The sequence below is a fragment of the Cyrtonyx montezumae genome, unplaced genomic scaffold (assembly GCF_038088225.1).
Source record: "Cyrtonyx montezumae isolate F1298 unplaced genomic scaffold, pur_monq_1.0 scaffold_5, whole genome shotgun sequence".
NCBI lineage: Eukaryota > Metazoa > Chordata > Aves > Galliformes > Odontophoridae > Cyrtonyx > Cyrtonyx montezumae.
In genome coordinates, this window is record NW_027072056.1 from 18629492 (window position 1) to 18650785 (window position 21294).

The following is a 21294-nucleotide window of genomic DNA, read 5'->3' on the forward strand; positions in this document are numbered from 1 at the left end:
CTAGAGGGTTTCTCCCATGTAATTAATTGATTAATGGGGATACAAGCCAAGGACATCCTCCTTTTAGTGCAGGGCTTACATGGGGCAGCTCCGGCCCATTGGGATGGGACATACAGCCCAGAAGAGTACAAAGGCATACATGTGGTGATACTGTTGACACAATGTGAAACAAGTATATGTCTTCAAAAGGAACGCTTTCCTCTCTTATCAGCCCAAGCGATGTGACAATTCCAACTGTGGTCCAGCCGTAGCATGGGTACAAGCAGGCAGGAGCTGCTTCACATGGTTTTGCCACAGCTGAAACAAGGAATTCCACATCACCCTGCTAAGATATCCAACAGCTCCATAAAGGGAAGGCTCAAATAATTCCAGAAGGAATCCCACATAAGGGAAGCGAAACACAGAATAAGAAAATCCTTTCACGTTTGCAGCCGTTACCTTCTGTAAAAAGAGGCATTTAGGGAACCAAGTGCTATTTGCCAGAAGTTTGTTTGTGGAACTGAGGAATCCTACCCAAGCCCGGTATGTCAAACCACAGCACCGCACAGTTGAAGAAAACGGTGCTCCTTCCAAAGAGACTTTGAACTGCATCCACAAGAGGAGAGGCAACCAGAAAAAACCTGCATGAATGCACCCATCTACACAGAACACATACACACACACACCAACTCGTTTATATGAGGACACATTCAGACACTAAGAACTCAAAGCAAGTACCTGCCCCACTGGGAAGGCTCCCAAAGGGAACGCTCCCAGTTTGCACCACTGTTAGTGCTGGGGCTCACGTGCAAGAGATAACAGAGCTTCCACATTGCCCGGTTTTCCCTTCCTGCACTTCATGCTGCTCATGTGGAAACATAAGCTTCGTTAAAGCATCCACAGCACCACTGTATTTCCATGGAAAAGCAGGGCAGTGCTGCGGTGAGCATAGCTGCCTCCAAGAGACTCCTGCCACGGCTTGCCACTCCAGTTCAGAAAAGAGCTCTAATTGTTCACACAGAAAAGCCTCTTGAGACATGAGCAGTACCTGGAGGTATGTGCACAGATGGTTGGTCAAGGCACAAACAGTCTGGAATTTGTCTTGTCTGATGGGTGTTCATTAGCTTTGTTAAATCACATCTGTCTGAAGAACCATTTAAATCTAAAAGCATTCTTTCCGTGTTTAATTGCTAGTACGGCAGATTAATTTGAAAGCGTCCAAACAGACAGGTTTATTTGTTACAGTTTTGGAGAAATACCTTTTTTTTTTTTTTTTTTTAATCTATAATGGCAGAGAAAAAAGGTTAGTGAGAAGGCCAGCCCCAGAGCTGGCTGGGGTGTGAGAGGCTGAGAGCAGCTGCCAGACACCACGTAGCTACCGCCCATCTCCAGGGCTGGGAAGCAAAAGCAACTGCTTCAAACTGTAATTCCTCAGTGGGTTTTCCCCTCTGGCTTGTTTTTGAGGCAATGACAATTTCATGCCCGTGATGCATCCCACCTTTGAAGACTAGAGTTACCAGAAGCATTCAATTCTGTAGGAGATGAAATTGATGGAGTCATTCCCTGTAGTAGGGTGAGATCACTAAAGCAGCTATCTAGATAGCTCTGCTATGATGAGTTTTACACTAGCCTGCAGTCCTTCCAGCCTGTCACCTGACATTACATTTCTCAAGATCTGGAGCTCTGATATTTTAGGAAGAGCCGTGTTGCAATCCCATCAGCCACATTCTCAGCAGGTCCATTTGTAATTTAGGAACAGCCAAACAGAAAGGGATCCCTGCTCAACCATGGTGTGAACTGGAATAACCCAATGGCCCTAAATGTTAAGCACCAGCCCATGAAGATGGCTCTAACACCCCCAGCCTGCCTGCAGTCCAGAAGCCCGAAGAAGGTACGGTACACAGGGTTGTTTCTGCCATTCTGTTTTCCACGTGGAACATATGTGCTTGTTCTGATTTGTCATAATTAATAGCAAGACAAGGCATGGCCAGCCAGCCTGTAATAAAATTACAACAAGAACAGAGGACCCAGAGATCAGGCTGGCATCAAAACTTCAAAGGCAGCTGAAAGGTGAGCATCAGGAATGAGATGAGGTCAGAAAGCATTATGCAGGAGCATCTTATTTCAGCAGGTGAGTACAACTAATCAACTGATAATAGCTCTGATGAAATACCAGAATCAAGCAAGCTGTTGCATAAAGCCATCTTTGACCAAAGGCAAACCAGCTTTCCCTGGTCTTCCAGGGGGGAATCTCATGAAAGTTTCCCAAAGGAAAGCTGCATGGGGCAGGAGGCCAGCATGCCCCAGAGACACTCACAGCCAGACAACGGCACTGAGGGCCAATGAAAAAAGCACAAAATGAAAGACATGTCCACAGATGCCATTCTTGTTTTAGCTACATCTGAACAGCAGCCACAAGAAAACAAACGGATCCAATGACTTCACAGCATTCTCACTTCTGCAAGTAGTACTGTTAAAGCAAACCAGCCTCCTGCCCTGACTCAGTTCTACAACTCAAAAACGTGATGGCTGCAGCTTGTGCTGCTGACTCAGCAGTAAACTACAAATAAGAATACTTGCATGCAACACACTCTCACGGTTCACATTTCTCTGTGCCTTCTCTCCAAGCTAAAAGGTAACAGCTAGTCCCATCTGTTACGTGTGCTGCTTTCCTTCTTCAAAAGCTTCACACATTTCTTTCCTCATCTCCCTCTGCAATCACAGCTGATTGGAACTCGTAAGCACACCAACAGTTTGCGGTTACCCCTCTCCCTGTGACTTCCCTAATTGCAATATTAAGAATTTACAAATTTGAACAAGTCAGCCAGCGCTCCCATCTGCCAAAACACCCACTATCTGCTGATAACCCTTTTTGGGTTCCCTGAACTCTACATGGCCTCATTTTTCCACCAAAAGCCATTTGTAAATGAAATTCACAACGTCACAAAACCCACTGAGTATGCTTAAACACTGTTTGAAGCGCATACCAAGTCAATCCAGGTTGAGGACAAACAATATCCTCCAGCCCTCACCTACACTTGTCTACAACTGGTGTCTCAATCCCACAGACTTCACAGAACCATTAACATTGAAAAGACCTCTAAAATCCCCAACCACAGCCCATACCCCCATGCCCACATCTCTCAGTGCCACATGCCTACAGCTCTGAACACCTCCAGGTGACTCCACCACTCCCTGGGCAGCTGTGCTAGCACACCACTGCTCTTTATCAGAAGAAATGTTTCCTAATATCCAACCTGAACAACTCCAGGAGCAACTTGAGGCCTCACTTCTTGTCCTGTTGCTGTTACCTGGAAGCAGAGGCTGACCCCCACCTTGCCACAGCCTCCTCTTAGGGAGCTATACAGATCCATAAGGTCTCTCCTTCAGAACGAACCACCCCATTCCCTCAGCTGCTCCCTGTAGGAGCTGTGCTCCTTCACAGCTTTGCTGTCCTTCGTAGGACACAGTTATGTCTTTAGGTGTGCTTATTAGTGGTACCCCTGAGTGCTCAGCTCCACAGGGTCAGGGTCCTGAAGCTGTGCACATGCCCAGGAACACACCAACCCCTATGCATGGTTCTTATGCAAAGGTGTGAGGCAGATAAGGAGTGTGCCTCACCTGTTAGCTTTCCTATATTTAATAACAAAAATATTAATCACAGCCCCAGCACGATAAGCATGGTGGGTTGGTGATAAACACCCCCCCCCTTCAACTTCACTATCTCCAAATAAAGCCCAAGGAATAGTATCACAAAGACCTTGGTTATCTCTTCCAGAAATCCTGTTCAGGGAAGAATCAACTGAAATCAATGGTGTTTTTTGTGTTTTTCTTCTCCCTACTAAACTACTAATTAAACCACGAAGAAGAAGAAAAAAAAATATTATCTATCATATCAATCTGCAGCACTTTGAAAAGCAAGCATACCAAACTGCATTTACAGCAAGGTTCCAGCACACCTTTATGCACTGCAAACGCTTTTGTTTTAGCCGATCTCTGCTAACCTGACTCCGGGCTGACGCCGTGCTGACAAAGTCACTCATTGTGCTCCGGTGGGAAACCCGGCGGCGTGCAGCTCCCACCCAGGGCTGCTGCCACAGACAGCCCTGCAGCACGGCCAGGGGAATGCCCACAGCAGCATGCTGGCGGGGCTGAACACCCCCTGACTGCACACGAAGCCCAGCACCCAAAGCCTACCACCCTACAGTGTCAGAAAGAGAGATGATGTCCAGCTTGGTTTCACCGCCCTCCAGTTTCATAGAATATCAACAGCAGAGCTGCAGACCAAAGCAGCTTTTAAATCAAGAGAATTGATTAAGGCAACACAGCTCACAGCTCCAAGTGCCAGCAGGGCACAGCAGCTCTCATTCCAGTGAGCCAAGCGCTGCAGCTCAAGTTCTCTGTGACGTGCTTCAAATGGGAAAACCCTCGATCCCTGTTACCTGCCTGAAATGGGACCAGAGTTGTAATGAGAGGACAGCCCTGAAACAAGAAGAGCCCATCTTCCAGCACACAGCACATCGCTGGCCAGACTCCTTGGAAATAACCCCGAAGGAGTGAATCTGCATGCAGCCTGTACAGTTTCTGGAGCTTTGCTCAAAACCCTACTTGCAATTGTGACCTTACTGCTATCAGCTCCAAAACAAGGAAAACATTACAACAGCTTGCTTGAGCTTGGGCTGAAAGGTAGGAAAATATTCAGGGAAGGAAAGGGAGGAAATGAAACAGAAAGAATGTGGACGCTTTTACAGCAGGTCTGCAGATGGGTACCCAGTGAGTTTCCTGCTGCTTTCTAAAAACTTGGAAGACGTAACCACAGCCAGCTAGGTCTTCACAAGCTATCCACTTAGGGTGTGACAGCATTAACCTGCAGGTCCCCATTAAAAACTAATCTTTCACATCTACAGAGACATGGAGGAAAGGCTGCTGCTCACCAGAGACACAGCCTTATGCACTGGGAGGAGTCACACAGCTTTGGAGAATGTCATACTGTAAAGATACAGAATAAATAAGGGGCCTCAAAGATAGCCACACAAAGTCCTTTGGGGAGTGCCTGAAGACAGATGTACAAGGCAATAATAAGAACCAGAAACTAAGATGAGTGAAGGTAAATTACTCCACAATGAAACTGTAATAATTGAATGCAAGCTTATTATTTAATCACAAAGGGAACGGTTGTGCTTTTGTGTTTCCCTAATAATGTACCCACACTCAGCTCCAGCAACATCGATTCAACCACTGAAAATAAGCTTTGCCTCTGCATCCTTCACATTACACAATTCTATTCAAGCAAAAAAATTCAATGGGTGAGAAGCAGAAAGCAAACTAACTTAAGCTTCGTGCAACACGCAACTCCCATTTCATTTTCACTCACTAACTTGAGGAAATTCATTTTCACAGCTGCACTCCAAACTCTGGAGGTACAAGAAGCTAGAGTCAATACTGAAATTAAGTTCAAAAAACCACACAAACTTTTTTGGTGGCTCACGTTTATCTGTCCACAGCACTTTGGCTTTCTGAAGGATGCATTAGGAAAAAACAGATACTTTCAAAAATATTACCTTAGTAGTTCAACCTGTAAGGAGACCTGAATCTCAAGAAGTGGACTTCAGCTTAGTTGGAATATGAGACTGGAGAAAATGACCTTATCTTAAAAAAAGAAGAGGCTTTGGAGGGGTGAGAAGGTATGAATAAGAGTTCACCCACCGAATCCCAACAAACAGGATGCTGTAAGCAGTGGAGAGCATTGCAGGGAAACCCTCTGCTGCCCAACAGGTGATCAGCAGCTCATCCCCCTGCTTATGCTCACTAAGGAAATTTCCTCACCCTTAATGAATTCTGATTAATGTTTTCCCAGCACCTCAGATGAAACTCTGAACATGGGATCTTTCCTCTTACCTTGTTTTGTGTCCCTAGGCATTGCTCTATCAGGTCCTGAAATCCAAATCACAGGCTGCTGGGCAGGCTTCCTCCCCATCCCATAGATGCCTTACTTCATCAAGCAGGTGCTCAGAGCATGCCAAACATAAGTGACTGTAGTCACTTATGCTACAGCGCTACAGCAAGAGAAGTTTATTGTCCAGTACAATTCTAAACAGTCAGAAGTTTGCTGTCTGAAATTCAGCGCCATTCTGAGTTGCTTTGCTCTCAGTGACCTCCCTGCTCAAGGAGGAGCAGAACAAGATTTATTACCATTTAAATGAGAAGGTCAACCTGCTACAGCTTTTGTCTTTAAAATGGAATTCCTGTAGCTGAAGGAAACATGAATGCTCTCATTTTCTTCTCTCTCATCCATATACATTAAGTCACGGAAGTCTCAGAAGAGTAATTGATCAAAAATAATGAATGAGATTCATTCTCATCTGAATTGGGCAGACTATAACACGGTTATTGTTAAGAATGCCTTGAATCAGTGAAGAAGGCTAATTTTGAACACTTCTTAAACAGACTAAATTAAGAGAAGTCATCTTGTTAGTAGCAATTTCCTTTTTTTTCTGACAGCAAGTTCAACCTTGTATTTATCAGGTACCAAGAAAGTACTTGGCTAATAATAAACAAAGAAAGTGTGAGCACAACCACCAACTGCTTTCTGTTTATAGCATGAATGCTGATCTAGCGTTAGGCTGTAAAAGGAGTAAGATTTCCTAAAGATTATCAGGAAAGTGATGGAAAGTACAGAAACCTGGTGGCATCCAACAGCAGAGTGGTACAGATGGGAGAAGGGCAGAAGGAGCAGACAAGCTGGCAGGATGGGAACCCACCCGCAGGAAGAGCCACCATGGGAAAAGCATGCTGTCTAACATGAAGGGCCAGTGATCAGATCTGATCTCCCGCAGAGATCTGCACTTGTCATCAAGTTGTTTACCCACCTGGAAATGGCTGAGGTAGAAATGAAGCAAGAGAGCTCCCCATTAGAACAATGGATGAAGTCTTCACTTGAGACCGTGTTATGTTTAGTTTGATGTGGCCGAACAAGGTCCAGACCACAAAGAAAATGTTTAGTAAGCCATAATAACCATAAAAAACATAAAATACCCATATCAGCAGTGAGAAGATAAAAATGCATAACAGAAGCAAGAAAATTCACTGCTCAATCCACACCTCAGCATTTAGAAGACTGTCAGCAGCACCGAAACAACTAACAGGTGGGCTCCAATTAGTACAAACACCAAGCCACCACTCCCCATACAACTGAGCTGATAGCTAATGTATAGTATTTCAACACTGTTAGAGGGCTTTAATTATGCTCAGCAATAAGAATGCACAGGATTACTAAAGAAAGAGGAGTTTTTGTTCTAGTCTTTTTTTTCTAGTTTTTGCTAGAAAGCCAAGTGATAAGGGACACACAAGAATAATCTCAACGTCTCACTCTCATTATCCTGGACCTAACCTGTTACAAAACCGTGCAGCCTCGCCATGTGCCTCCAGCCCCTGAGCCAGGCCTGCCTGCACAGCAAAGCCCTCCGCAGCGCTCACTTCAAAGCAGTGCGCGCCCGGGGAATTCGGCTCTTGCCACTGGCACATACCAAGGATTCCAAATCATCTGCACACCACTACGAAGATGTTCTCATCAATTTGGATTTCTGTTTTAACACGTTGCAGCCTTAAAAAATGCAATCTCAGCATGGTACGTTCCGTGTTGGTTTTGGAAGCCTTTTCTTGGGTGCTGAGGGCGGACAGAAAATGGGATAAGAAGTTCTGACAGACGGCGTAATCCTACTTCCAAAAATAAAGTCCAGCTGCATGCTCCAGAAAGAACTCCACATACCTACCAAGTCCTCTTCTCCTTTTATTACAAGGATGACAGCAGCAGGGGCATTTTGTTAATGCCTCTTGGCGACACTAGCTTTTTTCTGTAAGTTTTACCCAGGTGCTCAATGTATGTCCCTAACTGACATACATCCACATTTATTTTTGTTTTACTTAACCTAAAGGAAAAATGGAAACACTTGCGATTAGAAACAAAAACAACAAAGGGAAAAATGGTGGTAAACAATAAACCCGCATTGTGTTTAACAGCTGTAAAGCTTTGTTAGAAACAGCCATCCCCAGTGTATGCACCCACATTCAAGTGAATTCTATCTGAAGTTTACAGAAGGAAGCATACACAAACAGCCTTACAAAGGCATCCTGGTACCAGGAAACACTTCTCTGCTACTACCCTGGCACCCAACCTCATTGCTACAAGCAAACCTTGCAGCCCATGGGGAGCAGACACGGATTGTGTCTGCAGCACTAAACACAATTTAGCTTCACTAAAGGATTAACCAGATCACAAATTGCCAATTAATCTTGCTTTATGATTTAGGCTTGAATTCATTACAAACACAAAGGCAAAGCACGAGGCAGACTGGTGGAAATGAACTCAGAATGCTTTGCTCCAGCTACTCCTGTTCCTTCTCAGTAGCAACATTCTGAAGTTGTTGGGCTTTTTTTTCCCTGATCTGAGAGTTAATTGATGGACCTTATCAACAGTGAAAAACACAAATCACCAACTATTCCATATCAATCATACATGCCAGCACACAAATGCATAAAAGGTCCACATTCTTCATTTCTCCAAATTTTTCCCAGTTCTTCACTTAGCTGCAAACACTAGAAATTTCCAGACTTCTGCTGTAATGTCTAAGTTTCACTCCCCCTCTTCCATTTGGTGGATTTTCTGCCAATAACACTGTTGAAAAATAAATTCTTGTGGACAGGAAATATCCTGAGCAAAGGATATCCAGCTTCATGATGCTTCAAAAGCTACACATTCCTCCTTATCTGCCCTCGCACCAACAGCTCTGAGCAGCATGGGGCTCTGAGCAGGCCATGCTGCCCCAGTCTCATGGCCAGGTACACCAGCTGCTGCAGGGCTCCTCTGGTCCACACTAAGCACCAATCCTTGCAGCACAGCCCGACAAAGAAGCGAGCTGCTTCCTGAGCAACGCTGCTATCACAAGTACATCCTCCCCAACCCCTCCTGATAAGGTGCTTTAAGACGAGGGCTTCGAGCGTGATTTAACAGCCTAATCTCACATAGGTGGCTTGGCCTTTCAAGTGATCCCTTTGCTCGATTTCCTCAACAACGGCACTCCACAAAAGCAAACATCCTGGCTGTCTGGAGGGCCGGGTTCCAGCTGCAGCAGGCTCCCAGCGGGCAGGCAGCCCAGCGCAGGACGCAGCACTGCTCGGCACGCTGTCCGGCCTCTGGGATGGACCAGGAGCCATGAAGGAGGACCTGGTTGGAAAACAAAGCTGCCTGACAAGCCCTTAACAGCTTGTGCAGGCTTCTTGCTGTGCTCCCAGGTGCCCAACCTGCACTCCATGCCTGGCTCCTGTGCAATCACCCCACAGCCTCAAATCCACCTTCTTCATTGGGCTTTTGGGGTAATAGAGAGAGAAATACTCAGATTTCATGAAATCGCCTCAACTATATGGCATAGTTATTGGGTGATAGCCACGTTTTAACCTACTGCATAACTTTTCCTGTTTGATCAGCTTCAGGCCCCAGTAAAACAAAACTAAAATCAATGATTCACATTGATAGTGTTTTCTCAGCAGTTTGTTTCTTAACCAGCAGCAAATTAACCTCAAAATTCACTCACATTAAGATCAAGATCCATGCTTTCTAAGGGCCCCAAGTAGCTTGCTACCTGTGGTGAGGACCCACGGCATCAGGATGGAGGTAGATGATCTGTAAGGTCCCTCAAAATTTGAGCAAACTCTAGATGTGCAAGCATCAAAATCTGGCCTTAAGGTATACTACAAGAAGAACGATGAGATGTGGTAGGACTCCCTCTGCAAAAGAGTAAAAACCAACTAAATTGCATATTTACACACACAAACAGCTTCACTCCATTTAAAAAGTTTTAATTGTAAAGGGAAATCCAACCTGTTTACCTCTCATTCTGGCACCAGAGGTTACATGCACTCAGGCTGTGATCAGCAGTGCAATACAACTTCAGTGGCTTTCAATTCTCAACTCAATTGGCTTTGCCACGTTACTAGGCACAAGTTAGAACCTACTCAGCGCCTCACATCAATAACTGGTATTCAAATCCAAACAAATTGCACCTTAATCTGTTCACAAAGCAGAGTGAACACTTTGTGATAAAGTTCCATTTATTCCAGAGTGCTCAGTGCCTGGGGAGAAGTTCACTTCCAGAAATGCTGTACTCAAATACGTCACACTATTCCTCTTACACCCAGTGTCTCACAAGCACAGTTTGCAAAAATTAGCAACAGAGCCAACAGCATTGTCCACTCACCTCAGGACAGTTCTTGGATGAGGTATACTGGATTCCAGGCACAATCTCTGAAATCCCTTTGGTGCCTCCACCACCAACCACCCACAGCCACCAAAGGAGTCTGCCTGAGCATTTAGAAGCTGAAAGCAATCCATCCCCACGGGGGCAGAGCTTCTTCCAGCCATGGGCAGCAAGCTCTGACTAGACAGCAGGAGGGGAAGAGCTGACACACCTGCCCATGGGCACGCAGAGGGAGCAGCACCCACACTGCCAGCAGAAGTCTTGTCCTTAGGTGACACCAAGGCAATCTGCATGTGCCAAAACCATTGCACAATTAGCACGCTCTTAATTTTGTACCCTGAGAGGAGCTGAGTAAGTGCACTTAATCAACTGAAAATAAAGCGATGCAAAAGAAAGCAATCCATGTTACTAATTAGTTAAAAGATGTCAAATAGAAACAAAATGAAGTGTCTAATTACATCCTATCAGTTCAAGTGTACAACACAACGCAGGCCCATAAAAATATGCTACTTCCTATTTCAATCAAAACAATCCAATTAAACCCCACTGCTGAGTAATACTATGAGAAAAAAGGCTTTTTTCCAGTTATATAAGAAAACTAACACAGCCATTAAGATCTTTCCAGTGAAATCCTGTAAGATCATCACAGTCCACAGAAGAACCCATGCCTGATCAACAAACAGCAGCTTTAAAAGAGATCCTAGATCCACCAAACCAACTAAATGAATTCCTAAGGTTTATAGCTTCCTCCACATTACCTACTTTATGCAGTAAAATTCATTTGAAGACATTATATCAACAAAAGAGTTCTTGTTTCAGTTTCCCTCCACTGCTCACGTAAACTGGATACTCCCCTACATCTTCAGCTTCTACTCTCAAAGCAGCATCTCAGCTTCCAGGCATGATCATGAAGCCTGCTGACAAGCCAGTGTTGACAGGTATTAATTATTCAGGGGAAACTTTCTTCAAAAACCTCCATCCCCATTATTGCATTCCTTGTCTATCCAATGATTCTCCAGCACTGTGGGCTGGGAGTAATTTCATCCTTGTTTGTCTATGTTTCCTTAACTTCCACGTGGATCAGAAACTGATTTGTCCTTCCTCTCTTAGAAAGCAGCCTGCACCCAACAAAGTTCATTTTTAGGCACCTAAACGAGAATACCCACAAGGAATTCAACCAATGTTAAGCAGCACCTCCTGTAAAACTGTACCACCACCCGAACCTCAGTGCTTTGCATTTGGGTAGACTGAGTGGCAGGGAGGATGGGATGAGGGAAGAGAATACCATTCAATGCTCTCTTTAATAAAACTCTTGACTTGAGCCAAGTGTTTAGCTAAAATAACCAAGCACTGCTCTAGAATAGCTCAAGATAAGAACCAATCTGTCTGACATCATCAATCGTGAATGCGTAATCTAAACGAAAGCCATTGGAGATTATCAGAGTACTGACACTGGCATTTTAACAACTTAAAAAATATCACAGATTTAGGAACAAATATCCTGAAAACAATGAAACTTTGCTGATTTGCATCAGAGAAAAGGCTACCCCCATGCTTGCCAAATTTTTACTTTTATTACAGCCTGAACAATCACTCCTGCAGATAAGGAGCAGCAGGAAGGGCAGAGAAAGAGAAAAGGTACCAGAGCATTTCAGAGCTCAGAATACAAAACCACATTCTCCCAAATTCAGTTTCATAACATAACGGATGCTTCCAATGTCCATTTCTGACACGCTGGTTCAAGACTTAATGTGCTTGGCTTTTTTTCTTGAAGTATAAACAGCTGGCACTGCTTCGGTAACAAAAGCAAAGTGCTCAGAATCCTTCTATGTGCCCTGGAAATGGCAGCAGCACATTTTGTCACACCACTTGACAATTTTGTCCAAATATACTTCTCCTTACAAAAGCAGACCAATTGTTGGGAAAAAAAACAACACAACAGTTTCAGTATGAAATACCAAGCATGGTAGAATTCAGTCCTCATGCAGGGGAGCGTAAGCGTAATTGAATCTGCTGAGATCAGGACTTGTTTTCATTAGGAGTAAAGTAGATTCTGTGCTGGAGTATTTGTAAAGGCATGAATGGTGGCTTCGTGAAAATAAGAGAGGTTTGAAAGAATGAGCTTGCTCTGTCTGACGTCCAATTATTTACAATTCAGGATTTGGGAGAAGAATTGAGAGAGCCATATTTAGAAATGATTAAGAAACCTTAAGCTGCAGTCAATATGCATATTCCCATCAAACCATATTAGCAGAACACTACAAAATAGAATTAACCAAAAAGATGCTTGGAATTTTTTTTGTATTGTACAGCCCTTCCCCCACCCAACACCCAGGGCACCAGAGCTGCCTCATGCCCACTCCATATTTGAAAGGAGGCAAGCCACACAGTTGTATCAGATGGGTGAATCACCTCCACGAGCAAGTCAGCCCCAGCATCCTGCAGTGAAGGCCTGATGCAGCTCACTCTGCACAGCTGATGCCACTGACATCACCTCACTGGTTGGTGGGAGCAGGATGGCTGTGTGCCATTAGGGGGCATAACTTCCAGAGGAAGCAATCAACAAGCCATGGGGGATCCCACGGATAAGGAATTCAGAGATATGGACACACTCATCAATGCTGGTCCTGTCAAACAAATCCCAGCACACCCTCTGACAAGATTACATGTTGAGTGGGTACAGATAGCTGCATTAGGACGTGACTATTCTGCAGCCAGCTTCTGACTTAGTGCTGCCCAACACTGCTGAAAGCACAGGGGCAGATGGGACTCCTAGTGGGACCTTGCTCTAGGTCAGAGCAATCCTGCTCCAACTGCATCCCCATTAGTGCCACCCCCTGCTCTGTTCCCCTGGATGTAAGATGGGGTAATGAAATTCATCTGCTAGGTGCTCTGGTCTCTGCCAAGAGCAAAGCAACCATCACATTGGTTATTCACTCATGCTTAATTAACAATTTGCTAATTAAATTGACAGTCTGTCCTGGTCAGTAACTTTAATTAAAATACTCAGTTCATAGCATCTGGTGGTCCACATCAACAGCTAGAACCGTATCAATTTTTCCATGCAGACCTTCTTAAACCAGAGGATGTTGAGCATGGGTGGGACTGCAGGAACCAGGTCACCCAGCCGGGTGCATCCAGCTGTGCACATCCAGCTGCCATTAAAGTGATGGCATACAGCCCTGAGCACCCCAGGTCCCAGGGAGATGGCAGGGGGCTCAGCCACAGCTCTGAACCTGAGGTACCACTCCTGACCCCTTCCCCAGTACAGGGGACACCAAAGATGGTGACATCCACTAGAGCCGTGTGCTGGTGACAGAGGCTGAGGCTGTGCCAGCAGTGGCTTGCAGCCAGGACCTGCCACCATCTGGGAGTTTGCTGGGCATTTGAACAAGTCTTCAGCCCTGACGGATGGAAACAAGCTCCTGATTTATCCACATTAACATAAAGACAATTAAAACATTTTTCCCCAAGGAGCTAATAAATGAAAGCTCATCGTACAGTCATTACATTTATTATTAACACTGGCTCATTCAATGTAAAACCTGACTATTTGGAACAACAGCAATAACAACAAAGAAACAAAAACTCAGTTCGGTCACAGCAAGCAGTACCAGGAGCTGCAGAACTCCTGCCTGCTCCTCACCCCCAGAAGCATTAACTACTCACCCACAAAAGCTTTTCTGCTGAGAAAGGGAACACCAAAGGCCAATATTAAAGCAATTTCAGAGCAGCTACCAAGCAATTAGCTAGATAATACCTTTGCTACATGCTGATTTTTCTTCTCCCAGAGTACTGGTGCAAGCATAAGTCATCTGTTGTTTGTACAGCCTCTCCTGGCATTGCAGGTGATCCAGATTGGATTTCCTTCCCATATCACAGAAAATATTTCTGCTTTGGCAATGCAGATCCATTTGCTACTTTATTCCATATTTTTTTTTCTTTTTAAACCTTCACATTTCATTTTCTTCCAGAAAATATAAATGCAGACATTTTAGTCGTTAAATATTTCAAGTCCCATTTGCAAAAACACAGATCTCACTGCTCCCGATGCCTCCACAAACCACCCACTTACTTATTTTTGTGCCCCTACACTACCCCAGCAACTCAGGACACACCAAGACAAAGGTTTGCAATTCCAACACACACAAGGAAGGAAGAAGGGAACAGGCAGATGAGTTACAGAGAGGACAAAGGACTGAGATCCACTTGCAGAGACAACACTCTAACCGCCTGGAAGGATGGAGAAACTGAAAAACGCTTTACAGCAACTTTTGGAGTGTATCATCCTGTGTGACTGCACGACCAAGAAATGCCAAAAGGAAGCGAAACTGTTGATGTCTAACTTCAGCGCTGGGTATGTACAAATATTGCCTTTCCAGTAACACAGCAGCTCTCACACATCCACTGAAGCACCCTATTCAGAGGTGTACAAATCAAAACGTCGCCATCCTGTGTACTGCAGAGATTGCGGTCACACAAGCATCCCAAGGCCTTGGCTCCTGTGCTGTATCCAGAACCAAGAGGTGGCTGCTGCGCTATAGACCAAAGATCCCAGCAGTCATTCCCATAACTGTTTCCTAAAGCCACAGAGCAGGGCACAGGAGACCTGGATAAGAACGTGCAGCACTGTTAAGCAAGGGAGGAAGGACTGCAGATCAGACACTGCACACGTGAAACCCTGTAGATAGGAGAAAACTGAACTAGGCAATGAGACCACTCCTCCCCGCAGCAGGAGCTCCAGCTGCTGGGGTACAGATAGCCACTCAGAGATGGGCTTCAAATGAGGAACAAACTCGTGCTCTGAAAGTCACAGAGGATGTTTATCTTTTGTGCAATCATTAGAAGCAGCAGCAAACAATAAGCAATTATACAGACCCATTGGAGCAGCAAAAATAAATACGTGCAAAACAGAACTAAAGTTGATTTTAAGTTGACACACAAGAAGCACTGAGGCTGACTTTATGTAAGCGTAAGCATTCTTTTAACAACTCAGAACGCTTCTGTCCAACATTACACCAAACTCTGCTCTGTTAAAGACCATGACATCTGACTTTTTCCCTCCTCAGCCAAGTTCCCTGTTTATCACTTATGGTCAGCTATCAATACCAGAGCCCACGTGTTCCAAATCCAGTCAGAATTCAGCCCTGGACCACCACGAAGCAGAGCTGGAACGCATCATACAGCAGCAAAAACCTCCACAAGCCCCAAGCTGTCGTGCTGGTTTCTCTCCCTGGCAGGGGAACAACAGCTCAGCAGGGTACAGCACAGCGTGAGAATAATGCAGCAGTACCTGCATCCCTGGGGATAACTCCAGGGGATGGTTATGACTTCTGGGCAGAGGGTACCACCACCTCAACAACAGCTGATGTCATCCACTCCATTTTGCAGAGTTCATTCATGTGTAAATGCTTCAGTATTTAAAGCATATTTACAGAAAATAACTAATAGAAAACTAGTCGTGCTTTAATGAAGGCAAAGTGTTGTAGGAAAGTCAAAATAGATGGCCCAGGAGAAAGTCAGTGCTGTGCTGAGAGAAACGCCATGCTCTGCTGCTGATCCCAGCACCATCTGGCAGAATTACCTCTTTGGAAGAATCTGAAGAGAAATACAGCCCAGAAGAGCCACTGTGGCAGATTACAGATCCCAACAAGCGTTATTTGGGCGATAACAATGTATTTAACATGTTAAAATGGGTTAACGAACATCTCCCTAAGAGCTGCTAGCATTTTAGCTGCATAAATAAGCCCAGGCACATCCAATGGGGAGAGAATGAATACTGTCTCAGTAAGGATATCTCCAGAAGAGAACTTGCACCAATTCCTGCAGATGGACACAGGGCCCTCCAAGGTTTGTTCTCCCAAGCTGCAGTTGCTTGGCAGCCCAGCCCAGCCCAGAGCAGCCTACCTCCAGTTTATAACACCACGAGCTCAGAGGAGTGCATCATGAAAGAAGAGCAGGAGAAGGATTTCCTAGGTCTCAAAAGGGTCAGTATCTTTAAAAAAGGTAGTATATTAAAATTCATTTATTCTAATTAGGTGATGCATTTGCTCGCCATTAAGTTGCTTGTATCAAAAGCAACTCTTCTGTAAGATGACATTCCAAGACCAGAAGCTCACCAGAAGGAAACCTATTAAATACTCTCATTATCCACAAATGCTATCCTCTTTTTTTTTCCTCTGCTGCATTACTCCACATCGATAAATAAATAACAAGCAAAGAGCAACACCTGATACTTAATAACCACCAGCACGAGCATCAGCAAGCATAAGGTCACTTGTGTAATATGAAATGCCATTGGATAGGCATGCGCTTCCACAATCAATGTTACTTACAAAGTGGAATAGATTCTGGCAGCTAACTAACCTCACACTGAAAGAGAAACAGCAAGGTGATCCCGAAAGGCATCAGAACTCTCTTGCCAGGCTGCTTCTGGTACCGAGCTTCTAGAAAAATCATACCTGATTAAAGAATCGTGCAGAAACACACAGGGCAAAAGACACCGCGGAGATTTAGGTTGCAGCACGGAACATCCGCATTTTATTAGTGGGCAATCAGGGAGTAGGGAGCTGCCACAAAAACCAGAAGGGCCATACTGAGGCCCAGAGAGCCAGCTACAGACTGAGCAGGATGTGCTCAGCATTTTGCTAGCTTTGATGAATGGCACAAGGAAAGCTGTCCCCGGCATTCCAAGGATCTCTGAGGGCGGTGAGGGTCATCTTAAATTGTTGCTCACTGAAGTTTCTATTAACAGCCTCTTGAGAGCCATTTCTTTTTTTCTCTTTTCAAAACATTCCATATGAAGCATTTCTAGAGGCATGAAGTACATGTTTAAATATATACATACACAGGCATTCTATTATAAGAGTCCTGCGCAAGGACCTAATAATAGAAACATCCATAGTCACAGTTACAGGAGTTACATAGGAAGCACTCGAGGAATGTGATACACTAACTCAGCACCCAGCAGCCAAGCACACCTGGCACCTGCAGTCCCACAGAATGTGTGATTTCAGATAACATCAACCCAGCACAACAAACAAACAAACGACAGTGACTGCAGCTCCACTCAAACCCATTCTGGTCACTGCTGAGCTGCTCGCACAGGGCTATGAAGCAAACATACATAGTGGCATTAGCTGCAATGTTTATCTCTTCAAAAGCAAAAAGGAACACCGTCTTCATTCGGAACTGCTTTCGGATTCATACTACACACATAAGAGAGCACTATAAATAGCTTTCCTTCGATAAGCAGAGTGCCCCAGTGGTGACATCCAGCATGTCACCCCAGAAACGCACACAGCGAGTGCTCCTCCTTGGGTTGATACAGTAGTGGTGTGTTACCCACTGATGAACAACACAACTCACTGGCAAATAAAGGACGCCTCAGTTGAAGCACAGGAAGCACGCCACTCGAGAAGCAGCGTGTTTTAACCTCTGAGCTTTTTCTCTATGAAGCACAACACCTAGAGCTGTGGTAGCTGGCACCTCTGGGGCAGGCCCCTGGTTGGAGTGGACTCGAGCAGACACAGCACTTTTCTCCCCAACTTGCTCATCAGCTCCTCGCTTTCTCACCCAAAGCATGGCACAGATTTCACATCTGCAGCACAATTTCTGCAAGGCAACCGATCTCTCCAGCCCTGCTTCAGACTGTACAATAAATCAGGTTTAATTAGTTTGTGCTTGGTCTTTGTTTTTTGGTTTTTTTTTGGCCTGTCAGCTCTGCAATAAAAGAGGGGCAGACACATTCATTCTGCAGAGGTGCTCGGAATTAAAGCGGTGAAAACGTAATCATCCTATCCCAACTGGCAAATGTTTGAGGAGTTATCTGCTTTCCACCGCCCAGCATTCCTGCCTGTAGATGGCCTGTTACCGTTGTGTACCCATCGTCTCCTATTTCCACTGTGTTGTTCGAAGAACTTCCCTCTTCCCACATACCTTCCATCTCCAGGGACGGATCACACAGCGACACTAAACCTTGGCCATAAACAACGTTACTTTTGATATTCCCGTCCCTGAAGGATTCCCCACGGCCGCCGTTCAGCAGCGCAGAGCACATCACCTATGCACGAGGCAGCTCTGCAGCTGGTTTGCAGAACCCTGCCTCGCTGCTCTTTTGCACAGCTGAGATTTACACAGAGGTTTGTTGGCCGCCTCTGCTATTTATTTTATTTGCTGTGCACTGAAGTTGCAGTTGTTTAGAATAGCCTTCGATAACGTTCCACAAAAGCACCAGGACACTGAGTTACAGACTTGCTAGCTAGCACCGTGTTCCCAGCGCAGGGGCTGGGACTGCTCCCAGGGCAGCTGAACTGCCAGTCCTCACGCTCCCATTGCACGCCAGCCATCCCCACGTCTGCTCCTCCCAGAGCAGCTGCACTGAGAGCAGCACTGTAGAACATAATTTGCTTTATTAGCTGTATTCTGGTTCTGAAGCTTTCAGGTAACAACAGCTGCTTTGCAAGATTTAAGATCCTCATACCAACCCACAAACTTTGCTTTTGGACTAGCATTCACCAGGCTGAAGCTCCATGCTTTTCAGCTGTAGAGAACATCAGCTTGTTTAGATGCTAACTTTCTGAGAAACACAGAATTATTTGAGTTGAAAAGGACCCTTAAAGGCCACCTGGTCCAACCCCCCCTGCAAAGGAGGGAGCTGCTGCACCCACAGCTCCATCAGTGCTCAGAGCCCTGCCCAGCCTGACCACCGGCATCTCCAGGGACCAGGCACCCATCACATCTCTGGGCATCCTGCCCCAGCATTTCACCACCCCTGCTGTGCCCTTCATAGATTTCAGCCAGCTGTAGACCAACAATATGTAAAACCCCTTCATTGCTGCCCCAGCAGTGACCTCAAATCCCAAGCAGATGGGTCCCGATAGCTCACAAAGATTGTGATATGCATCGCCATCCACACAGACTTCTTCCTGTGCTACATTATGAGCATAAACTTGCTCAAGAAAACTTAACTGGGAAGAACAACTTCAGGCACCACTGGGGAATCTGGCATTGCTGTCCCAGCAGGGTCCCAGTACAACTACAAAGCACAACTGCCTTCAAACTAATGAGAGAGAACCACAGAGCACTGGAGATTAGGAGAACAGCACTAACAGCCCATTCCTGTGCGAGACCCTGCGTGACCCTGGGAACACAGCCAAGAATCATTTCTTATTGGTAGCACCAGTTGCACAGAGAAAAAGGCACAGGTGGGCAGAGGGACGAGACCATGAGCAGGGTGCTGTCCCGCAGGGGAGGAGGTTGGGGCTCCTGGGAGCATTCCCACAAGCACACACTGTGCTCCAGCAGCTCTCTATCAGCCAGGGAAGCATGTAAAAAAAGGCTGAGAAATCACAGTTTGGACATAAAACAGCACACCAGTCTGAAATCCCACTGCCCAGCACATTGTTAAGCTCAGGTCAGACTGGTTTGGCACCTTGGAGAGATGTATGCAGGAGCCCTGGGCTCTGCGGGCTGCGTGGTCAGAGCCAGCGTGGCCATGGGCACGGGTGTACCTGAGCACTGCTGCATGCAGCCAGCACCAAGCTGCAGAGGGAGAAAGAAAAACAACACTCACAGAGCAAGAAACTTGGACTTTTCCACTTCTCAATGTCCTCTCCGTGAAAGGGAATTTTAAGGAACGAAGTGAAGAAATGCAAACGAAATACAACATTACCAACGTGGAGAGCGGCAGCTCCCGCCTTTCTGCTACAAATAGCGATGGGTTAAATGCTTCGTTACACCGAGCCCCAACCGCACAGCCTCAGCCAAAGCCTTATTCAAACAGCGCATTTCTGAGAACTGGGACGGGGGGGAGGCACAGGGAGGGCTGCAGACGCGTCTCAGCCTAAGTTCAGCTTTTCAAAGACTTCTTCTCTTTTTTCCCCTCCCGTCTGCTGGTTCCATGCCATGTACAGAGGTGTCTGGCGAGCGACGCACCACGTTTCATGGGATCTTCCCTCCCCGGGCTGCTCGGCCAAGGGCAGACGGGCTCGGGAGCAGCAGCCGGGCTCTCTCCCCGCGCAGATCCCGGCTCCGCCGCTCCCCGGCTCCAGGCCCGGCCCGCGGGGTGGGGGCGAAGCCGCTTCGCCCCGCTCGCAGCGCAGCCCGGCGCCGACGTTCGGGCGGAGGCTCTGACAGCCGCTCCGGGCTCCCCCGCCCCGCACGGAGCCCGGCGAAACTTCTCCCCCGCGCCCAACCCCAGCACCGAGCGGGAGAAACTTTCCCCGACGGCAGCGGCCGCCGCCCCGCGAGGAACAAAAGAGCCGGGACGGGGCGGGCGGTGCGGCGCCCGCGGCTGCGAGCACAGAACGGAGCGACCCCGCCCGACCACCGGCCCCGGCAGCGCCGCGCTCACCTGCGGAGGGCTGTGCGGGCCGGGCCGGGCGCGGCTGCCGGCGGAGAGTCGCAGCTAGCTGGAGCGGGCGCCAGGAGAGCTTGGTGGGGATTCCGCCATGTCAGTGATGTCGGCACCACATGGGGCCCGCGGCCGGCCCACGCTACCGCGCACTCTGGAGTAGAGGCTCCCGCCGAAAAGCCGGCTGAGCGGGCGGCAGCACAGGGCCTCCCGCTCCGCTCCGCCCCGCCCCGGGGCGGCTCCCATCCCTCCGCCCCGTCCCCGTCCCCGTCCCCGTCCCCGTCCCCGGGCGCCGGGTGGGGGCGGGCGGTCCTGGAGGCGCGCGGGTTCCGGCCCTGCGGGTCCCGGCCCCTCCGCTCTGCTGCCCGCGGGCAGCCCCGCGTTTCTCGGGGATGAGGAAATCCCCCGGCACGCTGCAGTGACGCGGCCGCGAAGGGGAGATGGAGTCGTCCCCTTGTAGAGCGGAGCCACGGGGTGCCACGTCGGTAATTCACCTCTGAGCATTGCGTGGGTGCAGAGGGGGAATCGGAGTAAAGGTTTAATCTAGTTAGAACAGGGCATGGCCACTCGTCGTGTTATGGTATTACAGCTGAAGAAGACCTCAGAGACCCCCATCTGTGCCCACTGCCCGCATCCCCACGGCTCTGTGCACCTCCAGGGGCAGTGACTCCACCACTCCCTGGGCAGCTGTGACAGTGCACTATCGCT

General features: G+C 47.1%; 1 protein-coding gene across 1 annotated transcript in view; it reads right to left on the reverse strand.

Annotated features, from left to right (window-relative positions):
* FNDC3B (fibronectin type III domain containing 3B) overlaps nt 1-20728 on the reverse strand; it is a 145169-nt gene extending 124441 nt beyond the window's left edge. The window contains exon 1 of the mRNA XM_065748462.1: nt 20587-20728. The gene's annotated coding sequence lies outside the window, so the exon portion shown is untranslated. The remainder of the gene's footprint in view (nt 1-20586) is intronic.
* Between the last annotated feature and the right edge of the window lie 566 nt (nt 20729-21294).